Source organism: Somniosus microcephalus, chromosome 34, assembly GCF_052327205.1.
Source record: "Somniosus microcephalus isolate GS21.2 chromosome 34, FLI_Smic_1.0, whole genome shotgun sequence".
NCBI lineage: Eukaryota > Metazoa > Chordata > Chondrichthyes > Squaliformes > Somniosidae > Somniosus > Somniosus microcephalus.
Genome location: NC_141020.1, coordinates 8,574,559 through 8,587,662, shown reverse-complemented (window position 1 = coordinate 8,587,662; position 13,104 = coordinate 8,574,559).

Below are 13,104 nucleotides of genomic sequence, written 5' to 3'. Positions count from 1 at the left end.
ATGGGACTGAAAGCTGATAAATCCCCAGAGCCTGATAATCAGCATCCCAGAGTACTAAAAGAGGTAGCCATGGAAATAGTGGATGCATTGGTTGACATCTTCCAAAATTCTATAGATTATGGAACAGTTCCTGCAGATTGGAGGGTGGCAAATGTAACCCCACTATTTAAAAAAGGAGGGAGAGAGAAAACACGGAACTACAGACCGGTTAGCCTAACATCAGTAGTAGGGAAAATGCTCGAGTCTATTATAAACGATGTGATAACAGGGCACTTAGAAAATATCAACGGGATTAGACAAAGTCAACATGGATTTATGAAAGGGAAATCGTGTTTGACAAACCTACTGGAGTTTTTTGAGGATGTAACTGGTAGAATAGATAAGGGAGAACCAGTAGATGTGGTGTATTTAGATTTTCAGACGACCTTTGATAAAGTCCCACATAAGAGGTTAGTGTGCAAAATTAAAGCACATGGAATTGGGGGTAACATACTGGCATGGATTGAAAATTGGTTAACAGACAGGAAACAGAGAGTAGGAATAAATGGGTCTTTTTCGGGGTGGCAGGCGGTGACTAGTGGGGTACCGCAGGGATCAGTGCTTGGGCCCCAGCTATTCACAATATATATCAATGATTTGGATGAAGGAACCAAATGTAATATTTCCAAGTTTGCTGACAACATTAAACTAGGTGGGATTGTGAGTTGTGAGGAGGATGCAAAGAGGCTTCAAGGCGATTTAGACAAGTTGAGTGAGTGGGCAAATACATGGCAGATGCAGTATAACGTGGATAAATGTGAAGTTATCCACTTTGGTAGGAAAAACAGAAAGGCAGAGTATTATTTAAATGGTGATAGATTGGGAAATGTTGATGTACAAAGGGACCTGGGTGTTCTTGTACACCAGTCACTGAAAGCAAACATGCAGGTGCAGCAAGCAGCTAGGAAGGCAAATGGTATGTTGGCCTTCATTGCAAGAGGATTTGAGTACAGGAGCAAGGATGTCTTACTACAGTTATACAGGGCCTTGGTGAGACCACACCTGGAGTACTGTGTGCAGTTTTGGTCTCCTTACCTAAGAAAGGATATACTTGCCATAGAGGGAGTGCAGCGAAGGTTCACCAGACTGATTCCTGGGATGGCAGGACTGTCGTATGAGGAGAGATTGGGTCGACTAGGCCTGTATTCACTAGAGTTTAGAAGAATGAGAGGGGATCTCATTGAAACGTATAAAATTCTGACAGGGCTAGACAGACTGGATGCAGGGAGGATGTTTCCCCTGGCTGTGGTGGGGGTGTCTAGAACGAGGGGTCACAGTCTCAGGATACGGGGCAGGACATTTAGGACTGAGATGAACAGAAATTTCTTCACTGAGGGTGGTAAACCTGTGGAATTCTCTACCACAGAAGGCTGTGGAGGCCAAGTCACTGAATATATTTAAGGAGATAGACAGATTTCTAGACCCAAAAGGCATCAAGGGGTATGGGGAGAGAGCGGGAATATGGTATTGAGATAGAGGATCAGCCATGATCATAGTGAATGGCAGAGCAGGCTCGAAGGGCCGAATGGCCGACTCCTGCTCCTATTTTTCTATGTTTCTATGATACGCCCTCGTCCTGGATTCCCTGCACCAGCGGATAAGATTTCTCACTATCCTTTCGAAATCTTAAAAACGTCACTCAAATCACCCCCTTAATCTTCCATATTCCAGGGAATACAAGCCCAGTTTAAGTGTCAGCTGAGGCTCCGTGGGTAGCACACTTGCCTCTGAGTCTAGAAGGTTGTGTGTTCAAGTCCCACTCCATTGGAACTTGAGCTCATAAAGCTAGGCCGACACGCCCAGTGCAGTGCTGAGGGGGTGCTACACTGTCGGAGGTGCCGCCTTTCGGGTGAGACGTTAAACCGAGGCCACCGTCTGTTCTCTCAGGCGGACGTAAAAGATTCCGCGGCCACTATTTCGAAGAAGTGCAGGGGAGTGTGTCCTGGGGCCAATATTAATCCCTCAGCCAACATAACAAAAACAGACGATCTGGTCATTATCACATTGCTGTTTGTGGGAGCTTGCTGTGCGCAAATTGGCTGCCGCGTTTCCCGCATTACAACAGTGACTCCACTTCGTTGGCTGTAAAGCGCTTTGAGACGTCCGGTGGTCGTGAAAGGTGCTATAGGAATGCAGGCCTTTCTTTATGTAATCGCTCCTCATAATCTAACCCTTGGAGCCCTGGTAGCATTCTGGTGAATCTGTGCTGCACTCCTTCCGAGACTAACATCTCCTCTCTAAAGTGCGGTGCCCAGAACGTTCCTCTGGAGCTTCCGCCCAGCTGGCTCACCAGTTTTTAAAGAGAAAAAAAATCGCTCATGCGCGGGAAAAAAATGAGAGGGACCATTGGTGCACGGTACTCCAAATGCGTTGATTCTTGCTGAGTTGCGATCCCATGGCCCTCCTATACTTCATCCATGCGGTCTGTCTTCATGTGTGAGCCTTGAACAGCCCAGATGTAGCAGGCTATTCCACTGTGGGGGGCATCACAGCCGAGCCCAACCCTCCTCGCTGGAGATCCTCGGAATTGGCGGGCAACTGGAGTTGAGGTTGCAGATCAGCCACGATCTCATAGGATGACAGAAAAGGCTCGAGGGGCTGAATGGCCTCCTCCTGTGTTCCACTTTCAACTGAGAGTTACTAGATAGCAGTCAGGAAAGAAAGAAAGACTTGCATTTCACAACCTCAGGACGTCCCAAAGCGCTTTACAGCCAATGAAGTACTTTTTGAAGTGTGCTCACTGTTGTAATGTAGGAAATGTGGCAGCCAATTTGCGCACAGCAAGCTCCCACAAACAGCAATGTGATGATGGCCAAATCATCTGTTTTAGTGATGTTAGTTGAGGGATAAATATTGGCCGCAGGACACCAGGGGGAGAACTCCCCTGCTCTCCTTTTACATCCACCTGGGAGAGCAGACGGGGCCTCGGTTTAACGTCTCATCCGAAAGACGGCACCTCCGACAGTGCAGCGCTCCCTCAGCACTGCACTGGGAGTGTCAGCCTGGATTTTTGTGCTCAAGTCTCTGGAGTGGGGACTTGAACCCACAACCTTCTGACACTGTGGTGAGAGCGCTGTCCACTGAGCCACAGCTGACATAGTAGAGACAGTGAGTGCCGGTAGGCTATTCAACCATGGGTGCCGTCGTAGGTCAGAGCAATCCTACCCTTGGCCAATGCTCACACGCCTGTGCAGGTGGTTACTGGAGAGCGATCAGAAGCAGAGCTGTTTTTTCCGCTCCCTAGGAAAAATAAGAAGGCCACGTACTCCTTGGAAACTAAGGCCTAGAAATTCAGTGGGCTGCACCACCAGTTAGCGCCCAAAGAGGGCACTCAGTGGCTTTAGCGCCACTGGCCACACCTCCCGCGATATTTAGCGGGGCGCTAATGGCGGCGTTAGCCTGTAGCGCTGCGCCGCCACCGATGACGTCATCGGTGTGCGCAGCGCACCCGCTCCCGCCCCGATCACCATATTTGGTCGCGCCCGCCTATTTAACGCCGGCCGCAAATCGCGACCGGTTCACAGGGCCTACCTGTGGCGGTAGTGGCGCGAGTTAAGGTGGAGGTGCGGCCGGCCGCTTTTTCGGCAGCCGCCTGCCCGCACCTCCATCCCCGGCCTCCTAAACCCCCCCCCCCCCCCCCCGCGGCATTGCCGGCTGTTTCCCGCGAGCCCGGCACTTCTCCTTGGTGCCGGGCTCATTTGCGGCACTCGCGAGCGGGGATCGCGCTGTTGCAGGCACCTCCCCCTTAACAGTGGGAGGAAGGCCTGCAGTACCGCAGCGTGCCGTGCCGCAGCGGGTGGCGCTGTGGCCCTTAACGCGGCGATATTCAGGGTGAGCGCCCCAAGCGGGGTGCGGGGAGCCTCGAGTAGCGGCCCGCTTCCGTTTGGGGCGCAGAAACTGAATATCGGGATGGCGCAAGTGGCTCCGCTCGCAGCGGTAATTCCGGCGCCCAGGCAAGCTTGGCGCCCCAAACGGCGCCCAACTGAATTTCTAGGCCTAAGTGTCTAAATGGGGTAGAGGAGCGGAGGGATCTGTGGGTACAGATACACAAATCACTAAAAGTAGCGATGCAGGTTGATAAGGCCAGTAAAAAAAGCAAATAAAGCCCTGGGGTTCATTTCTAGAGGGATAGAATTGAAAAGCAGAAAAGTTGCGTTAAACCTGTATCAAACCGTGGTTAGACCATAGTTGGGGTACTGTGCACAGTTCCAGTCTCCACATTACAAAAAGGATATCGAGGCACTGGAGAAGGTGCAAAAAAGATTTACAAGGATGATACCCGAACTGAGAGGTTGTAACTATCAGGAAAGATTGAACAGGAACTCTCTTCTCTTGAAAAGACCTGATAGAGGCCTTTAGAATTACGAAGGGGTTCGATAGGGTAGACGTAGAGAAGATGTTTCCACTTGCGGAGGAGACCAGAACTAGAGGCCATCAATATAAGATAGTCACTAATAAATCCAATAAGGAATTCAGGAGAAACTTCTTTCCCCAGAGAATGGTGAGAATGTGGAACTCGCTACCACAGGGAGTGGTTGAGGTGAATAGTATAGATGCATTCAATTCAATTCAATTCAATTCAATTTTATTTGTCATATATGCAGCAGACGTGTGTACTGTACAATGAAATGTTGATTTTTACAAGGCCTCCCAACATAAATATACCATAACAATGATAAAAATACTAATAGAAATACAGTTTTAATAAATAAAACAGTAATAAATAATAATAAATTATTTAAGGGGAAGCTAGATAAACACACGAGGGAGAAAGGGATAGAAGGAGATGCTGATAGGGTGAGATGAAGAGGGTGGGAGGAGGCTGGCGTGGGACATAAACACCGGCACGGACCAGTTGGGCCGAATGGCCTGTTTCTGCGCTCTATATTCTGTGTGACTCAGCACAGACACGTGAGGGAATCAGGCAGTTCCACACTGAACCACCAGGGGAAGCCGAAGCTCGTCCACATTTCACAGCGTATCTCTGCTCTGAACATGGTCTGGCTTTTAGCGGGAAGGCTGGACTCCGAATGCAGGATGGAGACAGGGAGCGAGCTCACGGTTGGTTTCCCACACAATCCCTGAGAAAATAATACTTGCCTTACGTCAAAGCGTCTTAAACGGAATCGCACGACATTATTTTTGGAAGCGTGTTTATGGCGGGTATTACGTGTACTTGAAATGTTGCCAGAGTTTGTTCATTTTGCAAAGCAAGACTTGCATTTCTATAGCGCCTTTCACGACCACCGGACGTCCCAAAGCGCTTTACAGCCAATGAAGTACTTTTTGAAGTGTGGTCACTGTTGTAATGTAGGAAACGCGGCAGCCAATTTCTGCACAGCAAGCTCCCACAAACAGCGATGTGATAATGACCAGATCATCTGTGTTAGTGATGATGATTGAGGGATAAATATTGGACCTCAGGACACCGGGGAGAACTCCCCTGCTCTTCTTCGAAATAGTGGCCGCGGGATCTTTTAACTGTCTTTCTCTTTCAGACACTGACAGGCTTGCTGTGTATTTTCAGCATCTTCGGTTTTTATTGAAAGCTGCCAGCACCTACTGTTCTTCTTGTATTCGAGACTATATTATTGCCTATTGCCAATTTCCTTCTGGGTAGGAGCTATTCATCAGGCTGCAGGATCATAGGACCAGGAGGAGGCCATTCAGCCCCTCGAGCCTGTTCCTCCATTCAATCTGGTCATTGCTGCAATGTACCACAACTCCACTTACCTGCCTTAGCTCCATATCTCTTAATTCCCTTACCCAATAAAAGTCTAGCAATCTCAGTCTTGAAAGCTCCAATTGACCCCCCCAGCCTCAGCTTTTTGGGGGGGAGAGTTCCAGATTTCCACCACCCTCTGTGTGAAGAAGTGCTTCCTGACATCACCCCTGAACGGCGTGGCTCTGATTTTAAGGTTCTGCCCCCCTTGTTCTGGACTCCCCCCACCAGATGAAATCGTTTCTCGCTATCTGCCCTATCGAATCCTTTAAACATTTTAAACACCTCGATTGGATTATCCCTCAATCTTCGAAACTCAAGTTTATGTAGCCTGTCCTCGTCATTAAACCCTCGAAGCCACTTTCACTACTGGTATAAATAAAAGAAAGGCTTGTATTTCTATAGCGCCTTTCACAACCTCGTGGCTTCCCAAAGCTTTTTACAGCCAATTAAATACTGATGAAATGTGGGGAAACGCGGCAGCCGATTTATACACAGCAAGGTCCCACAAACAGCAATAAGATAAATGACCAGATAATCTGTGTTTAGTAATGTTGGTTGAGGGATAAATATTGCCCAGGGCACTGAAGAACTGAGAACTGGAGAACTCCCCAGCTCTTCTTCAAAATAGTGCCATCTCCCTGAGAGAGCAGAGGGGGCCTCGGTTTAACATCTCAACCGAAAGATATCCCCTCCGACAGTGCAGCGCTCCCTCAGTACTGCGCCTCCGACAGTGCGGCGCTCCCTCAGTACTGCCACTCTGACAGTGCAGCGCTCCCTCAGTACTGCCACTCTGACAGTGCAGCACTCCCTCAGTACTGACCTTTCCACAGTGCAGCACTCCCTCAGTACTGCCCCTCCGACAGTGCAGCACTCCCTCAGTACTGCCCCTCCGACAGTGCAGCACTCCCTCAGTACTGCCCCTCCCATAGTGCAGCACTCCCTCAGTACTGCCCCTCCCACTGTGCAGCATTCCCTCAGTACTGCCCCTCCAACAGTGCAGCATTCCCTCAGTACTGCCCCTCCAACAGTGCAGCGCTCCCTCAGTACTGCCCCTCCCACAGTGCAGCACTCCCTCAGTACTGCCTCTCCAACAGTGCAGCGCTCCCACAGTACTGCCACTCCGACAGTGCAGCGCTCCCTCAGTACTGCCACTCCCACAGTGCAGCGCTCCTTCAGTACTGCCCCTCTGACAGTGCAGCACTCCCTCAGTACTGCACCTCCGACAGTGCAGCACTCCCTCAGTACTGCCCCTCCGACAGTGAGGCGCTCCCACAGTACTGCCCCTCCGACAGTGCAGCGCTCCCTCAGTGCTGCCCCTTCCACAGTGCAGCACTCCCTCAGTACTGCCCCTACGGCACTGCAGCACTCCCTGAGTACTGCCCCTCCAACAGTGCAGCACTCCCTCAGTACTCCCCTCCGACAGTGCAGCACTCCCTCAGTACTGCCCCTCCAACAGTGCAGCACTCCCTCAGTACTGCCCCTCCGACATTGCAGCACTCCCTGAGTACTGCCCCTCCAACAGTGCAGCACTCCCTCAGTACTGCCCCTCCGACACTGCAGCACTCCCTGAGTACTGCCCATCCGACAGTGCAGCACTCCCTCAGTACTGCCCCTCTGACAGTGCAGCACTCCCTCAGCACTGCCCCTCCGACAGTGCGGCGCTCCCTCATTACTGCCCCTCCGACAGTGCGGCGCTCCCTCAGTACTGCACCTCCGACAGTGCAGCTCTCTCTCAGTGCTGCCCCTCCGACAGTGCGGCGCTCCCTCAGTACAGCCCCTCCAACAGTGCAGCACTCCCTCAGTGCTGACCCTCCGACAGTGCGGCGCTCCCTCAGTACTGACCCTCCGACAGTGCGGCACTCCCTCAGTACTGCCCCTCCGACAGTGCGGCGCTCCCTCAATACTGCCCCTCTGATAGTGCGGCGCTCCCTCAGTACTGCCCCTCCGACAGTGCAGCACTCCATCAGTACTGCCCCTCCGACAGTGCGGCGCTCCCTCAGTACTGCCCCTCCGACAGTACGGCGCTCCCTCAGTACTGCCCCTCCGACAGTGCAACGCTCCCTCAGTACTGCCCCTCCGACAGTGTGGTGCTCCCTCAGTACTGCCCCACCGACAGTGCGGCGCTCCCTCAGTACTGCCCCTCCGACAGTGCGGCACTCCCTCAATACTGCCCCTCCGATAGTGCGGTGCTCCCTCAGCACTGCCCCTCCGACAGTGCAGCACTCCCTCAGTTCTGCCCCTCCGACACTGCAGCACTCCCTGAGTACTGCCCCTCCAACAGTGCAGCACTCCCTCAGTATTGCCCCTCCGACACTGCAGCAGTCGCTGTGTACTGTCCCTCCGACAGTGCAGCACTCCCTCAGTACTGCCCCTCCGACAGTGCAGCGCTCCCTCAGTACTGCCCCTCCGACAGTGCGGCGCTCCCTCAGTACTGCCCCTCCGACAGTGCGGCGCTCCCTCAGTAGTGCCCCTCCGACAGTGCGGCGCTCCCTCAGTACTGCCCCTCCGACAGTGCGGCGCTCCCTCAGTACTGCCCCTCCGACAGTGCGGCGCTCCTTCAGTACTGCCCCTCCGACAGTGCCGCGCTCCCTCAGTACTGCCCCTCCGACAGTGCGGCGCTCCCTCAGTACTGCCCCTCCGAAAGTGCAGCGCTCCCTCAGTACTGCCCCTTCCACAGTGCAGCACTCCCTCAGTACTGCCCCTCCGACACTGCAGCACTCCCTCAGTACTGCCCCTCCGACACTGCAGCACTCCCTCAGTACTGCCCCTCCGACAGTGCAGCACTCCCTCAGTACTGCCCCTCCCACAGTGCAGCACTCCCTCAGTACTGCCCCTCCCACAGTGCAGCGCTCCTTCAGTACTGCCCCTCCGACAGTGCGGCAGTCCCTCAGTACTGCCCCTCCCACAGTGCAGCACTCCCTCAGTACTGCCCCTCCAACAATGCAGCACTCCCTCAGTACTGCCCCTCCCACTGTGCAGCGCTCCCTCAATACTGCCCCTCCGACAGTGCAGCACTCCCTCAGTACTGCCCCTCCCACAGTGCAGCACTCCCTCAGTACTGCCCCTCCAACAGTGCAGCGCTCCGTCAGTACTGCCACTCCGACAGTGCAGCGCTCCCTAAGTACTGCCACTCCCACAGTGCAGCACTCCTTCAGTACTGCCCCTCTGGCAGTGCAGCACTCCCTCAGTACTGCGCCTCCGACAGTGCAGCACTCCCTCAGCACTGCCCCTCCCACAGTGCAGCGCTCCCTCAGTACTGCCCCTCCGACAGTGCCGCACTCCCTCAGTACTGCCCCTCCCACAATGCAGCACTCCCTCAGTACTGCCTCTCCGACAGTGAAGCGCTGCCTCAGTACTGTCACTCCGGCAGTGCAGCACTCCATCAGTACTGCCCCTCCGACAGTGCAGCACTCTCTCAGTACTGCCCCTCCAACAGTGCAGCGCTCCCTCAGTACGGCCACTCCGACAGTGCAGCGCTCCCTCAGTACTGCCCCTCCCACAATGCAGCGCTCCTTCAGTACTGCCCCTCTGACAGTGCATCACTCCCTCAGTACTGCGCCTCCAACAGTGCAGCACTCCCTCAGTACTGCCCCTCCCACAGTGCAGCACTCCCTCAGTACTGCCCCTCCCACAGTGCAGCACTCCCTCAGTACTGCCCCTCCGACAGTGCAGCACTCCCTCAGTACTGCCCCTCCCACAGTGCAGCACTCCCTCAGTACTGCCCCTCCGACAGTGAGGCGCTCCCACAGTACTGCCCCTCCGACAGTGCAGTGCTCCCTCAGTACTGCCTCTCCGACAGCGCAGCGTTCCCGCAGTACTGCCGCTCCGACAGTGAAGCGCTCCCTCAGTACTGTCACTCCGACAGTGCAGCACTCCATCAGTACTGCCCCTCCGACAGTGCAGCGCTCCCTCAGTACTGTCACTCTGACAGTGCAGCGCTCCCTCAGCACTGCCCCTCCGACAGTGCAGCGCCCCCTCAGTACTACCCCTCCGACAGCGCAGCGCTCCCTCAGTACTGCCTCTCTGACAGTGCAGCACTCCGTCAGTACTGCCCCTCCGACAGTGCAGCGCTCCCTCAGTACTGCCCCTCCAACAGTGCAGCGCTCCCTCAGTACTGCCCCTCCAACAGTGCAGCGCTCCCTCAGTACTGCGCCTCCAACAGTGCAGCGCTCCCTCAGTACTGCCCCTTCCACAGTGCAGCGCTCCCTCAGTACTGCCCCTCCGACACTGCAGCACTCCCTCAGTACTGCCCCTCCGACAGTGCAGCACTCCCTCAGTACTGCCCCTCCGACAGTGCAGCACTCCCTCAGTACTGCCCCTCCCACAGTGCAGCGCTACTTCAGTACTGCCCCTCCGACAGTGCAGCGCTCTCTCAGTACTGCCCCTCCGACAGTGCAGCGTCCCCTCAGTACTGCCCCTCCGACAGTGCAGCGCTCCCTCAGTACTGCCCCTCCGACAGTGCGGCACTCCCTCAGTACTGCCCCTCCGACAGTGCAGCGCTCCCTCAGTACTGCCCATCCGACAGTGCAGCGCCCCCTCAGTACTGCCCCTCCGACAGTGCAGCGCTCCCTCAGTACTGCCCCTCCGACAGTGCGGCAGTCCCTCAGTACTGCCCCTCCCACAGTGCAGCACTCCCTCAGTACTGCCCCTCCAACAATGCAGCGCTCCCTCAGTACTGCCCCTCCCACTGTGCAGCGCTCCCTCAATACTGCCCCTCCGACAGTGCAGCACTCCCTCAGTACTGCCCCTCCCACAGTGCAGCACTCCCTCAGTACTGCCCCTCCAACAGTGCAGCGCTCCGTCAGTACTGCCACTCCGACAGTGCAGCGCTCCCTAAGTACTGCCACTCCCACAGTGCAGCACTCCTTCAGTACTGCCCCCCTGGCAGTGCAGCACTCCCTCAGTACTGCGCCTCCGACAGTGCAGCGCTCCCTCAGTACTGCTCCTCCGACAGTGCAGCACTCCCTCAGTACTGCCCCTCCCACAATGCAGCACTCCCTCAGTACTGCCTCTCCGACAGTGCAGCGTTCCCGCAGTACTGCCCCTCCGGCAGTGAAGCGCTCCCTCAGTACTGTCACTCCGGCAGTGCAGCACTCCATCAGTACTGCCCCTCCGACAGTGCAGCACTCTCTCAGTACTGCCCCTCCAACAGTGCAGCGCTCCCTCAGTACGGCCACTCCGATAGTGCAGCGGAGCTCAGTACTGCCCCTCCCACAATGCAGCGCTCCTTCAGTACTGCCCCTCTGACAGTGCATCACTCCCTCAGTACTGCGCCTCCAACAGTGCAGCACTCCCTCAGTACTGCCCCTCCCGCAGTGCAGCACTACCTCAGTACTGCCCCTCCCACAGTGCAGCACTCCCTCAGTACTGCCCCTCCGACAGTGCAGCACTCCCTCAGTACTGCCCCTCCGACAGTGCAGCACTCCCTCAGTACTGCCCCTCCGACAGTGAGGCGCTCCCACAGTACTGCCCCTTCGACAGTGCAGTGCTCCCTCAGTACTGCCTCTCCGACAGTGCAGCATTCCCGCAGTACTGCCGCTCCGACAGTGAAGCGCTCCCTCAGTACTGTCACTCCGACAGTGCAGCACTCCATCAGTACTGCCCCTCCGACAGTGCAGCGCTCCCTCAGTACTGTCACTCTGACATTGCAGCGCTCCCTCAGCACTGCCCCTCCGACAGTGCAGCGCCCCCTCAGTACTACCCCTCCGACAGCGCAGCGCTCCCTCAGTACTGCCTCTCCGACAGTGCAGCACTCCGTCAGTACTGCCCCTCCAACAGTGCAGCGCTCCCTCAGTACTGCCCCTCCAACAGTGCAGCGCTCCCTCAGTACTGCCCCTCCAACAGTGCAGCGATCCCTCAGTACTGCGCCTCCAACAGTGCAGCGCTCCCTCAGTACTGCCCCTCCAACAGTGCAGCGCTCCCTCAGTACTGCCCCTCCGACACTGCAGCACTCCCTCAGTACTGCCCCTCCGACAGTGCAGCACTCCCTCAGTACTGCCCCTCCGACAGTGCAGCACTCCCTCAGTACTGCCCCTCCCACAGTGCAGCGCTACTTCAGTACTGCCCCTCCGATAGTGCAGCACTCCCTCATTACTGCCCGTCCCACAGTGGAGCACTCCCTCAGTACTGCCCCTCCAGCAGTGCAGCGCTCCCTCAGTACTGCCCCTCCGACAGTGCAGCGCTCCCTCAATACTGCCCCTCCGACAGTGCGGCGCTCCCTCAGTACTGCCTCTCCGACAGTGCAGTGCTCCCTCAGTACTGCCCCTCCGACAGTGCAGCGCTCCCTCAGTACTGCCCCTCCGACAGTGCAGCGCTCCCTCAGTACTGCCCCTCCGACAGTGCAGCGCCCCCTCAGTACTGCCCCTCCGACAGTGCAGCGCTCCCTCAGTACTGCCCCTCCGACAGTGCGGTACTCCCTCAGTACTGCCCCTCTGACAGTGCAGCTCTCCCTCAGTACTGCCCCTCCGACAGTGCAGCGCTCCCTCAGTACTGCCCCTCCGACAGTGCAGCGCTCCCTCAGTACTGCCTCTCCGACAGTGCAGCGCTCCCGCAGTACTGCCCCTCCAACAGTGCAGTGCTCCCTCAGTACTGCCCCTCCGATAGTGCAGCGCTCCCTCAGTACTGCCCCTCCGACAGTGCAGCGCTCCCTCAGTACTGCCCCTACCACAGTGCAGCGCTCCTTCAGTACTGCCCCTCCGACAGTGCAGCACTCACTCAGTACTGCCCCTCCCACAGTGCAGCACTCCCTCAGTACTGCCCCTCCGACAGTGCGGCGCTCCCTCAGTACTGCCTCTCCGACAGTGCAGCTCTCCCGCAGTACTCCCCCTCCGACAGTGCAGCGCTCCCTCAGTACAGCCCCTCCGACAGTGCAGCGCTCCCTCAGTACTGCCCCTCCGACAGTGCAGCGCTCTCTCAGTACTGCCCCTCCGACAGTGCAGCGTCCCCTCAGTACTGCCCCTCCGACAGTGCAGCGCTCCCTCGGTACTGCCCCTCCGACAGTGCGGCACTCCCTCAGTACTGCCCCTCCGACAGTGCAGCGCTCTCTCAGTACTGCCCCTCCGACAGTGCAGCGTCCCCTCAGTACTGCCCCTCCGACAGTGCAGCGCTCCCTCAGTACTGCCACTCCGACAGTGCGGCACTCCCTCAGTACTGCCCCTCCGACAGTGCAGCGCTCCCTCAGTACTGCCCATCCGACAGTGCAGCGCCCCCTCAGTACTGCCCCTCCGACAGTGCAGCGCTCCCTCAGTACTGCCCCTCCGACATGTGCTGCACTCCCTCAGTACTGCCCCTCCGACAGTGCAGCGCTCCCTCAGTACTGCCCCTCCGACAGTGCAGCGCTC